This window comes from Aythya fuligula, chromosome 13 (assembly GCF_009819795.1).
Source record: "Aythya fuligula isolate bAytFul2 chromosome 13, bAytFul2.pri, whole genome shotgun sequence".
In the NCBI taxonomy this organism is placed as follows: domain Eukaryota; kingdom Metazoa; phylum Chordata; class Aves; order Anseriformes; family Anatidae; genus Aythya; species Aythya fuligula.
Window position 1 is genome coordinate 12030245 of NC_045571.1, and position 14634 is coordinate 12044878.

Consider the following 14634-nt stretch of genomic DNA (forward strand, 5'->3'; position numbering starts at 1 on the left):
ACCTCTTTTTTTCCAGTCTGACTTTCTGACAGTCTAGCCAGATGCTAGCATGTATCTAGAGGTACTGGAGAAGGCAGAACCCCTCCCAACCCGAACTTGACAGCATGTATAGTGTAACTCATTCATGAGTTCTCCTTATTGTAAATATTGTGTTTGTTGTTTGTTTTTTTCTTAACTCTTCTAAATGCTGTCTCAATTAGAAGCACGCGACTGACTCATTCCTGCATCTGGGCATTGACGTCATTGTGATGCACTTTTAATTTCTAGCATAAATGTTCCAGCCTTTCCAGTAGGGAATCTAAAATGAATACACGATGCCATTTATTACTGATGAGAAGTAAACAAACTAGAAAAATGACATTCATGGGCTTTCCAACTCATTCTCCATTGCATCGAACATATTGGACATCAGAGCCTGTCAACATAGTCATCCGAAAATGTCTCCTTCAGTGTTTCACTCCTAAGAGCCTGAATTATTCATCAGATATTTTACTATATTAGCATATTCTTATGATCACATTGAATTTCATCCCAGTGCATGAAAAAGCAAATTCACTGTTTCTGTTTGCATAAAACCAGATAAATATATTAATGCTTTATCAGCCACCCTTATAAATCAATCATAGCAAATCAGAGCAGAAAGAAGTACAAAGTCATGTCAGATCACATAAAATCAAATGTTTGTAATAGCTGAGGTGATATTGAAGCACTAGTGAAAGTTTCTAGTTCCTCAATGAGTGGCATGAAATAACTGATGCCAATATTTTAGAAAGATGAAGTGATTTATCTTGCAGGATGGGGCGTCTGCAGTCAGATGCCCTCCATTCTTAGGCCCATACATGCCATGCATGTTACAGCACTGTTGCCTCAGAAATAGGAAAGGTGTGGGGCAAGATTAAATCCCTTGCTGCAGAAAGCAATGAAGATCTGGAGTTCTGATTTATTTATTGCTTGGTGAAAGGGTGAGAGGCTTATTTTCCAATCTTTTTTTTTTTTTTTTTTCCCCCTTTGGTGACAAAATAAGTAAATTCTAAAATATTTTTCTGAGCTTATTTCTGAAATAGCACTGTGACAAGGGACATGACAAAAGCAAATTTATTTTTTGGGGGAAAAATTATATTCTGTTGTGTCAGGAGGCAAAAATACACTCATGACTTTTTAAGACCTGATTGAAACTATCGTAATTATAAGACTATTTTCAAGCTTGCAAATAAATTTTGAAGGTTAACGTTAACACGTGCATAACTGTGGAAGATGCCATGGATTTAATTCAGCATCTGTATTAACGTACAAAGTGGAGGTTGGTATGTTGAAGCAAAGCTCTACAGCAGAATCTATGCAACTCATAGAATTCAAGTGTTAACCTGGGGAGAGAGAAGAAGCTTGTGTTTCCTTGTGCTCAGAATGTTTGCTTTCATGTAGCCATAAAGCATCATGAAGGTTATTTTCTTATCAGCTTGGAATTGAGAACTCATTCGTATGTGGAAACATTGCAGTACTGCTGAGATTGCTAACTACATGGCTAAACAGACAGCAGGTGTTTCTGACTGCTTTTATGTTCAGGAAGAGGAAAAATGCAATGGACATCTGCAGCTGGGCATATGAATCCCACCCACAAACCTGATAGGATGGTTAAAGTTTGGGCTTTCTGTTTCACAGCTACACAGGAATTTCCCTAGCTGCTGGCCAACCAGGAACCATGGGCAAGGGATGTGCATTCCCCCCTTCAGAGGCAGCGGGTGAGCTGTGCTAGAACCATTGGCAGGAGCCCTAGCACAGAGAAGCTAAACTGTCCAGTGTTTGCCCAAGGTGAAATCCTTTATGCAACGCAGAGACTTTTTTTGCACTAACTTTGACTAGAAAGAGTGAATAAGCAGCATGGTAATTATAATCTCTGCCTTTTGAAAACTCTTTATCGCTCTCTTGGACCTCAGCAAAAATAGTATTTTGATATGTATTTTGAAAATACATATATAAGAAGCTTTGAGGTATTTTTGCATCTAAGGTAGTGCAATCTGATCTGGAATATTAAAGGAAAAGCTATTTTAAAATTTGATGCATAGAGATGTATGAGTATTTTTATAACAAGAACATTTATGGAAAAACTAATTCAAATATTCATACTCTTTATATGTGAAATTCAGCATGTATATTTGACTGTTGTTTGGAAGGGTTGTTGTATTGTTCTGATTACTAATGATTGCATAACAGAAGTGCATGCCTGAAAGTTTTAATGCTGTGTGGTTTCACCTAAGGTTTGCAAATACAGTTCTCTTAGGAAAAATATTTTGAAGAAAAAAATAATGGGTTAAGCTGTATCTTACACCTTTTTTTCCAATACTCCTACCTGGTTTGAAAGGAAGAAAAAAAAAAAAAAGTAGATTTAGTAATAAAATACTAATTGCTGCTTAACCCTCTGTGCCCTTAGATTTCCTCTGGTGCTTAGGTTTGCACAAATTCTTAAAAACAAACAAACAAAAAAACCCATTTGTTTCTTAAGGCATTTTCATGAGGTTTTGAAGAACTTTATGCAGGCCATGAATACTATGAGTTGTAGAAGAAGTGCAGAATAGTGCAGAATTGCAAAATTGTGTGGTTCTCTGAATAGGCTACAGTAGATCTCAGACCATTTTGAAGAGAATTAAGCCAGTAGGCAGTACTGAAGCCCTATTTCAAGTAAAAGCATCAGAGCTTTGAGCCCTGTATTGTGAGAATTCTGCCAAGAAGTACAATTCATAAAACAAAACAAAGCAACACCCACCTCCCCACATGCTCTGATTGTGAATATCACCTCCATGACGCATGATGTCATGTGAAGCTCACTGAAAATACGCTCTTCTCAATTCAAAGAATGGTTTTTAGGTTTTTATTCCCCACCCCTTTTTTTTTTTTTTTTTTTTTGCGTGTGTGTTTGGAAATCATTAGCTTTCAGTTCTGTCCTGTTCACAGCTGACTTCTAGTTTCCTTGCAGTCTTTCACAGCTTGAACCACTCTACTACTCTAATCTTTAAAACAGTGGTTTTCTAGAAGTATGGTTTAAAGGCACTCATTCAGATTTGATCTTGTGCATGAAGTTCTTCTAGTTTCTAGAATTACATATAATAAACTCTTTGTGTGTGTGTGGGGGGGGGGGGGGGAGGGGGGAGGAATAGCACTAGCAATATCTCTCTTTTAAAATTGTTCCAGTTTGCAAGGTGTAGAAGTGAAGGCAGCAGTGTGTGTCCTGCTTCCAAGGACCAGAGCTCTGCCTCAGGTTGGGACAATATATTTTTCATGTACTGACTTTAAATTGCAATTTTGATATATAACAAGTCAATACAATTTTCTAGGTGGTGTTAAAATAAATATAAATTGCATATAATTTTATGTATAATATATATTATATAGTGTTAAAATGAAATAAATAGTGTACTAAAATATTATTGAGAATACGGTTTGATGCATAACATCTATTTAAAATATTCACATAATGTATTGGATTTGACATTGTACTGAAATAGTTCTTCAGTTTCATTATAACTTCCGTAGGCAGAACTCTGATCTATATAACCAAGTGAGCACTATTTTGGAAGAAAATATTCTAAATATTTTCCCCTTTGTCATAGGGGGAAAAAAGGGAATAGTTCCCTTGTGAATCACAGGATGGTATTTATTTCTCAAGTATTCTGGGATTTGTTTTTCTTTAAGCTTAAAACAGAATGTTGGGAGTTTCTCACCTTAACAAAATGCTTGGTTTCTAAAGACTGAGATTTTTGATCCCATGTACTCTGACAGTTTTTCTTGTAGGTTTATTTTTGTCCAAACTGTTATTTTCAGCTCACTCTGTACATGTGCACTAGACTTCTGCAAATCCATAGTGCAGGTTTAGTGGTTTTGAACAAATAAATAGGCTCTGTATTGTTGTAGAATTTCACAAATCATCCTGACATCTTAAGAGCTGAATTCCATCTCTGAAATGCCAAGTTGTTTGGGTTTTGTTTTTTTTTGTTTTGATTTTTTTCTCCTGTGAAACTCTGGGCTCTTCAGCAACTGAGTGATGCACGTGATCCAGGTAGTCTGTTGTTTACCTGTGTCTGCACCTGCAGTAGCCTATGGACAACTCTTAGCTACCTCCTTTCCCTGAATGTCCAAGGAAAGGTGAGCAGAGGCAGCAGTGAGTGCTGCCGTAGATCTGCTTTGTATAGCATGTCGCTGCAGCTTGGTCAGATACAAGATCAGATATTGAAGCATTTATGTTTCATTTATGTTTTGAGGTTTTGAAGATCAACTAAAACGTCTTTTTTTTTTTTTTTTTTTCTTTGCTTTACCTTGGCACTTTGGCACTTCACATGCTGCTAATAACAGAAGGCAGTAAGCTGCTAAGAACTGAAGTATGATACTGGTATATTTCCTTGATAAAGGTTTAAAAAGTTTGAATTCCACTTTACACCTCTTTTTCCTTTGTTAGCAAAACAACTAACCTCTTATATCCACAATTTTTTTGTGTGTGAAATAGTTGGGGAACTTGCCTAAAACTCCAAGCCATGAGAAAGCTTCACTGGACAAATTTAAGTGCAGTACAAGTCATCTGGTGTGTTTATAGTGAAGGTGATAGCTCACAAGTCACAAGAATTCTGGTTCTTACTGAAGGCAAAAATTTCATTACACGATTTATTTATTTTTCATTTGTTAAAAGACCTGATTGCTGAGCTGTTTGACATATCTAATATGTATTAATTGCATTTACGTGATCTGGTGGTTGTGGGGAGAAATATTCTTAAAAGCATCATTATTTTTGTGAGCAAACTTTCTGATTAGAAATCTTTTACAGAAAGATGCATTCTGCTACTTTATATTCTGGGGGAGGAGGAAGGGAATAATAATTGTGTATCGCACAGGAATAAACTAGAAAGGGAAGACAAGCTCACTAAGAGTATTTAATTTAGTTCAACTGTTTATGACTCTCAGCCATGTAATCCCCAAGCCCATGAAGGTTATATGAATCATTGAAACCCCCTATGTTTCTGACTTAAACTAAGCATGTGTAGGCAATGCTGGAATTTCCTACCTTTTTATTTATTTTAGGCCATTTCTTATGGTTACTGTGGGAAAATTTAGCCCTTCATTTTCTTTTGAAACTTTCCAAGCAGTATGTGATGATTTATCTGTGGTAGTCTATTCGGTAAAATGTATGCGCGGTTTGGCTGACTTCTCCATTGCTGCTATCTTTGTAGTCCTGAGGAAATTTAAAAGCTAGGGAAGAATATTCTTAACCCAGTGGAACTCTAAATACTATTGTTTATTACATTAGTAAGCAAGGGTCTTTGGAAGATTTTCAGGAAACGTATCCTGTAGTTAAAGCTGTTTTAACAAGAGCTGGAAAGGAGGGGTTAGGGAACTGCAAGGCCATTTGATTGTGCTATAAGCTTTAATATCTCCCTGCTCTTATTTCTGATGTTTGAAGTCACACTTTGCTTGTTCAGCTAATAGTACACAAAGTAATCGTTAATCAAAGTAAATAATGTGGATGTAGCAAGAAGCATAAGGCCCATAACATAGAGAGGGAGTTTCATTGATTCTGGGAGATTTTGGACAGCAGGGTATTATCACGGCAATGTAAATGGATAAAGTTTCAGATTCATAATTAGTTTACAGTTCACCATGCATCACCTGAGCTCTGGGAATTGTATGAGAGTCTGCAGTCTCTGGTAAATACTGCCATTTCTAAATGTAACTTTAACTCTCTTTCATCTTCACCACAGGCCAAAATCACACATTCACATGGCTACCATTCCTCAGCCTTGGTGGGCTGCCACATGTTAAGCTGCTGGGCTTCAATGTGAAGGGCTCCCAAGAGAGAGAGTCTATACAGCCACAACTTGGAAAGGGGATGTTTGTCACCTAAGGTATCCACTTTCCAGTTTCACCAGGTGATTGATGGGTTTTATGACACCCTTACAGAGAAGTAATAGGGGAGAATCTGATATTCTAATATGGATGATTTTACGCTTAATATTTTTTATATGATGCATACATTTTATCTGTTGTCTTTGGAAGCCTGCACCAGAACAAGCAATTTGAAGCAGCAAATGTGCTAATTATCAAGCGATATGTAAATCCATGTGCAGGAATTAAGGCAGGCAGGCTGTGTGCAGAACCAGGGTGTGCACTGCTGTAACAGTCACAGGTGAGAAGGAAGCACTACTAAGCAGGCAAGAGATGTTTGACGTCTGAGCTGAGAGCACTGGCACCTTAACAAAGAAACCCTTTTTTCCCTCAATAGCAATAGTTCTCACTTAACTGAGGAGAGCCAGAAATGTAAGACAGTTGCTTTAGCACTGGAGGAAGATTTTTTGCATGTGTTTCATGTCAATAATGTTTTCTCATTTTTCCTTTGCACCTTTGAAAAAAAAATTGAAATTACTGAATTTTATTGCCTAGTTGATGGAGTCAATGGAAAACTAACTGCAAGGTTCTCATCTTTTAAGGATACAGTGATTCATAACTTGGGATAATGGGACATCTTAACTTTCCAGCTCCTAAACTCAAGAGTAGTGAGGAAGTTGGACTACATGGGCTGGCATGAGAGCTGGTTTTGCAGTGAGGGTAGGACGGCGGTGAATGCTGATGGGAGATGATAGGAAAGCTCTGTTTTGCCACATAGTGTGGGAAGCTCAATCCCAAATGAGTTTGTGGCAAAATCCATTCTCATACAGTAAGTCAATGATGGACATGAAGGCTTCTGATTTCCAGATCAGAGTCATATTTATTGAAGCATCCTTCCTTTCCATAATGGTGCCTGGAGTGCATGTTTCAGTTACATGAAGACTGATCTAGGAATGTGACAAAGGGAAATGGCTTTTCTGAGAATGTAATTCTGCTGGTTTTGCTGGCGCTGTTCTTGTCATGCTGCTTCATACTGTACATCCTGCATCAGGCATTATTCTGTTTGTCAGCTTGATGATATGTGAAAGGCATACAATGAGCAAAAACACGAGAAGAAGTCTTATACAGGGCAAGAGCATAGTGTAGATCTTCTGTGGAAAGTGCTTCCCAGTTTCTGGCTGTGAGTGTTTCAGAACGACAGTGTCTGTATTTTGCTTTATGCTTTCATGAAAGTCCTATTTAAGGAGACATGGTTATGTGAGATTATGAGGTAACACCTAAAAAGGGGGGAGAAAATAATTGACTACTTAGTGCAATAGAAGAAACTGAGAATTTAAAGTAATTAAAATAATTCCATTCTGGTCAGTCTCTTTGACTAATTTTGTGTATTTCTCACAATCAAACAAACAAACAAAAAACCAATTCTTTCAAAATTTCATGCAATTTTTCTTCCATTATTTTCCTCAAGTTGGTGACTTGAGATCTTTTTCCTGTGGACGTGTCAGTCACATACATGTATAATATACATGCAACGGCAGCTGTTGGCACTGATTCAGAATAACTGCAAAGTCACAGGGAAAAATGAAAACACTTCCATACATGTACAGGGGAAAAGCAAATTAAACATTACTCCAGTTCCTTTTTTTGTTTTACAGTTACAGTAAATCAGATGTTATTTTTGACAGAAACAGGTAATTATATTTTGAATTAATTTGGGTCTCTTAAAGTCACAGGGGAATCTGGGGCAGAAACAAGTAAAGTCTGTATGTTTCCTAATTCACTGCACAGTGCTTTAGCCACAGAACCACCTTAATCTAAACATTTCCTTCTTAGGAAGATGCTGCTTTCTGAAGTGCTGCTCCCATGAGTTAATCCATGGAACTGCCTGGCAGCCACAGAGCACTGTAATGCTACCAGGTATTTACTTACTTCAGCAGACTTTGCTGGTGATGATAAGTTTCTGCGCAGGCTGAGAAGTGATTGCATGATCTGAGTCAATTGTGCATTGATGTTTTCTATGCGAATGAGGAAGCTTTAACATTCCTTTGGATGGCATCCCTTCCTTCTGGTGTATCAACTGTACCACCCAGCTTGGTGTTGGCAAACTTGCTGAGAGTGCACTCAATCCCACTGTCTATGTCATGGATAAATATATTAATCAGCACTGGTCGAAGGACTGACCCCTAAGGGTCACTCCATCATAGGACATCAAATTGGTCAGACATGATTTGCCCTTGGTGAAGCCATGCTGGCTGTCTCAGATACCTCCTTGTCTTGCATGTGCCTTAACATTGCTTCCAGGATGATCTGTTCCATGATCTTCCCAGGCACAGACATGAGGCTTACTGGTCTTCATTTCTACCCTTTTTAGAAATGGGAGTAATGTTTCCCTTTTTCCAGTCACCAGAATCTTTGCCTTACTGCCATGACTTTTCAGATATGATGGAGAGAGGCTTCAAAACTACTTCAGCCCAAATTCAAATGAAGTAGTGCAAAGGCTTTTTTTCTTGGGGTCTGTTGCACCCTCACTCTGTGTCTCACTGGTTATTTCATGATCTGTCGGCATTATATTTTTGTTGTGTTGAGTTTTAGGGCATTTTTGTTTGGATCATGCTATATCAGCTTTGCAGTTCATCCCTAACTGCCTAGGACTGAGTAAGTTCTGGTGATTAAGGCACAAGGCTGAGAGCTGTGATATGGGTTGTGTTCTTGCCTTTGAGACTGGCACTGTGCATTGATGAGCAAGATGTTTAATTTCTTTCTGTACTGTTGTTTCCTTCTCTGTAACTGTGAAATAAATCTTGCTTGCAGAAGATTTTGAGAATGCAGATATGTTAACGTTCACTGGCTCGGATCCCTTTGTAGGAAAAACTTTGGAGGGGTTATACAGACATATTAGGAGATTGCAGCTGGGCTGGCTCTGTATTGGGTCCAAAAGGTTTTTTGGCACCAGCCCTGATCTGAATGGGGAGGATGGGCCTGTACAGCTGGAACTGGGTTACAAGCCATGGAAGCTGATCTGCTCCCCTGGGTAGTGCCGATGGGTGGATGGAACACTCTGCCCTTTCCTCATATAAATCTGCAGCTGATGCCCTCCTTCTTGAGCCCCCACATGCACTGAAAATTATTGTGATAGTATGGGTGGTCAGCTGAAAAATCATTGCTTTTGTGTCTGGTATTTGCTATTATGTGTTTGCTGCTCTAAAATGCAGCAGCACTGACGATTAAAAATAGTTTCAGCCTTCAGCACATATGCAACTGCAAAAAGGACTGTTCTTTCAGCCAGCAGTTGACAAGTGAAGCCTGTGTCTGGGAGCGCAGCACTATTCACATGCAAATGCTCCTTGTCTTACTGAACTGGTACACTCAAAGTTGTTGCTGAAGTAGGTGTAGCAAAAAATTTTGGCAAGCCCTGTGTTACATTGGTAGACATTTGAGAACTTTGTATGTAAAAATAATGGTAGTGTAAAACGGTGTGATAATACACAGAGGAGGAATACCTGGCGACTGATTACTAAATACTGGGCCTGAGAAAATGTCAGTATTAAATCACTAGTAACATAGACTTCCTAGCTGCAATGTACCTACACGGAGCACATGCCTTTGTTTTGAAGAGTACAAACAAGAAGTTAGCAGGAATGGACTGGTGTCATCTCACCATGTACAGAAATAGGATCTGATGTAGCTGCAAGGAGGTTGCTTTGGTCCCATGGAAGTCAAGGGCAAACCTTCCACTGATTTCAGAGACAGGAGCTCTGAGTATGATCCACCATTTGCCATTTCCTCCGTCTACTTCTCCAATAACTTAAAAGTTTTTTATCCTCAACTGTTGAGTGTATTTGCATGTTGGCAGTGTGATGGTAAAAGAAACTATAGTAGGAGGACAAATAGTAGTAGGTAGGAATTGAATGAATTCTGAGATCAAGGGTGACGTTCATATGCCAGCCTGTCAAATTAATAGTAGAGACAAAAGCTAACACAGAACACTATAGAGCAGATTGTGTTAAGTCATCTGAACTGTTCTGGTTTACATATGGTGCCATGCAAAGTAACTTTGGAAATGATTTAATTTTCCACTGTGCACACATAAGGTCCTGAAAATAGCACAAATACTTGAGCAGATTTGCTTAAAAATCTGAACATTTTCCCTTCTGTGAGAGCTCCTTTGGTTGTTGTGTTTTAAAATAAATCACGTTTCTATGCATTTTGACTTCCTTGGGCATTATGGGAAATTATAAACTACTTCATATGCAGGGTGACATTTCAGATGTGGGTGTATGGGGCCCTCACACACATTTTGCAGCTATTTGCTTTATCACTTACTTCATCTGTATGTGACCTGTCTCCATCAGTGGAACTTGACATGTTCTGCAAAGTTCTTGCAGGCTCCAGTTTGCTGAGAGGATCTATTTCTTCAGTAAACTGTAAATATGTGGGCGCTATCACTCAGATTCTCAGCAGTAGCTGCTGATGCTATAAACAGTTTGGGGAGCTTTTGATCCCAAACCATTCAGCAATTCTTGCCTGTCTTATGGCAGCTGTAGCTTGAACCAGCTACCCAAAACAAGAAGGTCTTTTGGAGATCCCAGAGTCTTGAGCACAGGGTCTGTAGAGGCATCCAAGAGGTGGTTAGAGTCAGAGCTGTTTTAGAGGCTCCGGGCTAGCTGAGGATTTCCTAGACAGGCAAACGGTGATCTCAACCATTTTGGTGGTGGCTTTCTAGCGTTGTAAGATACATCTAGTGGGGCATCTGATTCATCTTGCTAGGCAAGGCAGAGGAGGCTGGCAAAAGAGCAAAGTGGCCAAAGAGACGAACTTGCCCTTGAAGATATCAGGTGCCAGAGTTATGCAGCTGAAGATGGCCCTGGCTTGCTTGTGAAGTGCCACCAGACACCTCCCATGTGTGGCTCTGGCAGTAATACAGTAAAATACCGTTGAAAGTAACAAGTGAAAGCAGAGTGAGTCCAGTGCAGACAGTTTTAAAGAGTCCATGGGTCCTGTTTTCTTGTTTGCAATGATTATTTGTTCAGTAATGCGTTCGTAAAACAACCCAAAAATAAAAACAAGCCGCAGTGCTTTTTTTCCCCATCCCTCCGCCCCCCAGGAATGCTTTAAAGTGGGGAATTGCCTGAGTAATTTTCTTCTGAGTGGAAGTAATTACCCAGGTTTGTACTTTGTGGCTTCCCTTTTATTAAGGCTTAGGAGCAATACTCTATTTTGAATCCTATTATTCTTTTCATCTGAAACATTAAGTACAGTGTTAGTGAGCCAGCAAAGGGGCATAGGGTTGTTAGCACAATGCAGTTTGCTATCTTTCGGGAGAAAAAAATGATTGACATTTATCAATGGTTAATAAATTCCGTGTCTAAAGTCAATCTGCAACAGCAGCAAAGATTATTTTATAATGTTATTTCCTGGGTGAATGACATTATAGAATTTCCTTGATTATTCATCTTTCTGGTTTTGAAAATATCCAATTTATTTTGGAAGCTGGGTGGTAATGAGCTTGCAGGCAGCTTATCACGTAATTTCCAACTGGCAACAAAGCTGGTCTGTGATCGTATTTTTGCTTCTGATAGTGTTTCTGTTTGTTTTATGCTTTACCAAGCATTAATGTTTAAAACAAAAAAGCAAACAAACAAAAAAATACTTTACAGTAATTGTGAGTCTTGTCTGTGTTCCACTGAAGGGAAGATGAGTTCAGGGGTATATTTCTGACCTAAACGCCCTTGAAAAGAACTATGAGTCTCTGTGAAACCCTCATGATGGGAGATAGCAGCGGAGAAGTGGCTGCACAGATGCCACGCTTTGACTATATGATGATAAATACCCACATGTATCAAAGGGACCACCTTTCTCCTGTACCATATTTCTTTTCACACATTAAATGGACTTAGAAAGCAAGCACTATCACCTCTGCTCCTCTGTGCTGAGTTTCCAGGGCCTGAAGAAATATTTGGTCCATGAAAACTTGTCTCCAGGGGTACAGGGATGTTCCTTCCTGGGCCACAGACTGATAAATCCAATACAGCAAGGAAATTGCCATGGTGGTACTGAGCTTGCAAAACAGGACAAAGGTTCCCTCAGCACTTGCAGGTTTCCTACCTGGTACCTGGGGGTTTGCAGCTCCTGAGCCTTTGTTGAAAGGAGCTTACAGTCTGATCATGGCACTTTCCCTGAGAGCAATCCACTCGCTATGGCAGTCAGACATAAGTACAATCAGCATCTAGAAATGAGCATTTTTACATGCATCTCTAGTAGCATCCCCGAATGGGCTGTGCTAAATTAAATGTATTGTTTTGTTGATTTAGCTTTTAATCTTAAAAGCAGGGTTTTCAAATAGTCACGCATCAGAAAATGTATTTTGGAAAGCTTTACACTCAACTGAATAAACATCTAAAACATCATCCAATATTCTCCCAACAAGGATGTTTAAAATTCAGGTTGTGTTAGTGACTAACAAAGCAATGAATACCCTGAAACAGGACTGAGACTAGATTCTGGTGAGTTAGGGGGATTAATTCCAGTACTCACAGTTGATATAATTCTTTCCTTGTGGAGTTCAAACTTTGCTGCTCCAAAAGAATTAGCAAGCAGACCACAAACTCAGCATGTGTCACACAAGATAAAAACAGACATTAATTGTAAATCGTTCTGGGTACAAAAAATATTAATTTCACAACTTAAGGGAGCTATCATATACTGTACTAATAGCTTCTCTGCATTTGTTTCTGAGCTCATGGAGGATGTATAAGGATGACTACCCAGCTATGGTGTTTTCAAGTTGGGTTCTTTTGTTAACTCTGCTCCCTTCAAAAAAATTCTTTACTATGAACAATAAATAGACATTTTGTGTTGGACTTCATACACCCGCCTTTGCTGGTGATGAGAGGTAGAGCTACAGTGCTTTATCTTTCTGCATTCTGGAGTGAGTACTCTCTTTGCTGCAGCTCCTGCCTGAAGCATGAACATATTGCACCATGAATGTACTTAATTGCTTTTTCATCCTTAGGTTACAGGTGAAAAAAGGTTGATTAATTCACTATGGATTTTTACAGAGATTATTTACATGAAATTACTCACAGGAAGACAGTTATTTTTCCTCTCCCTTACCTCTGGGGCTGTCTGATTTGTCTGGTGAAGACAGGAGACCAGGGGCTGTGTTGCAGTTTGTAGAGGATAAGGATCTCCTCCGGGATACATCTTTATATGTCTGTCTGATGCCTAATTGTTTTATGCTGCTCTGTGGCCAGCAATGTATCTGAAGATTTCCTTGATTTACCTTTCTGCTTAGCTACAGAACATTAGGATATACATACATATGCATATGTAGGCCATTATAGGTTATAGGCTGCTGGTTGCTCTAGAGAGGATGGCGCTTGAGAGCAAATACCCATGTGGGTATATGTGCAGCTGCATAGGTGCACAGCCTACAGAAAGCAGCTGGAGCTGGCCCGGGAATTGTGCCAAGACTACAGCACCTTTTTAGCAGGTTAATGAGAATGTATGTAGTATTTTCTCCTCTGTTTCCTGGTGAGGCAAATAATTTTGAAATAAAAGCAGAGACCTTTCAGTTATAGAGTAAAGAAGAGATTAAACAGGGAAAATGAGCTTTTATAGAAATCTGTATTTCTGTGTAATAAAATATCTAATCTTATGAAGTGAATTCAATCTCATGAAGTGAATTCAGCCTCATTTTTAATCCCACTAGGACAGAGGATGATAATGTAAATGAAAACCTGTTCTAGCCATTTCTTCAGGCATTGTACTTCATTAGGCTTTATTTCTTCTCAATTCTACTCTCTGACACCTGTGCAAATTTCAGGTTCTTCCTTTTGGAAATGCTTTGATGTGTTCATCTCTGTGACAAACTATTTAAAGTCTTGATCTTAATTTAATATTTGTAAATATCCAGAGATAATTTTGTTAATGAAGTCTTTAAAATTCTTAGTGAAGTTCTAGTTTTCTTCATGAAGGAAGTTTTACCCCTGCTGTTATTTTTATTTTTTAATGATATTCCTATTTATTGTCCAGGAATGTTTTATTCCTACAAAGCAGCAAGGAGCTTTTAGGGCTAGGGATTTAATTAAATGAGGATTTTGTATTTCTATGGAAGATGGGGGACTTGTTAAGAGAATAGGAGAGAAACATAAATGAAAAGTTCTTTCCAATGAATGAAGCATTTGATAACAGAGAAGCATGAGAGCAAGCTCCTGCCCAACATCAGATTGAGTTCTCTTGTAAATCGTACACTTATTACGCTTTTCTAGACTGAAGATAGGCTTTTCAGTATCTCAGGTTTGGTGTAAGGTAATCAAAATTAACCGAGTGTTACATCGTAAAATATTTGATAATTTTGGAGCTACAGCAATCTGAATTCCTGAGTCTGGAATGTGGAAGTGATAGGAATAATTCATTGCAACATTGGAGCCTAATTTGGCATTTCAGGTACATAACATGAGATGCAGTAGCTATAAAAGTCTATTTGAGGCAAAAGGAAGAGATGTATGTAAGAGGAAATGGTTGATATTAAGAGGAAGAAAATATTTCCAGAAGTCCTGCAAAGCTAGGAAGCCACATCCGCCTTGTAGCTAAGAATATTTAGGGTTATTCTGGGAGCCCTGCTGTGGTGCTCAGGGCCCCACTGCAGCCTAGAGGAGACTGAACCCAGAAAAGCACAGATGAGAGAGGAGACATCCACACTGTCCTCTTTGCCTTCACTGATGTATATTAAAATCTCCAAAGCAGTCTGAAACAGGTTTTCTTTTT

At 38.8% G+C, this 14634-nt stretch overlaps 1 protein-coding gene across 7 annotated transcripts in view; it reads left to right on the forward strand.

Annotated features, from left to right (window-relative positions):
• Window positions 1–14634, forward strand: part of HTR2C (5-hydroxytryptamine receptor 2C) — a 225565-nt gene that overhangs the window by 119987 nt on the left and 90944 nt on the right. The window contains exon 1 of one of the 7 annotated variants that reach the window (XM_032196480.1): window positions 5876–5909. The exons of the other annotated variants lie outside the window; for them this stretch is intronic. The gene's annotated coding sequence lies outside the window, so the exon portion shown is untranslated. Of the gene's footprint in view, window positions 1–5875; window positions 5910–14634 lie in introns of those variants that run through there. 7 annotated transcript variants of the gene reach the window in all.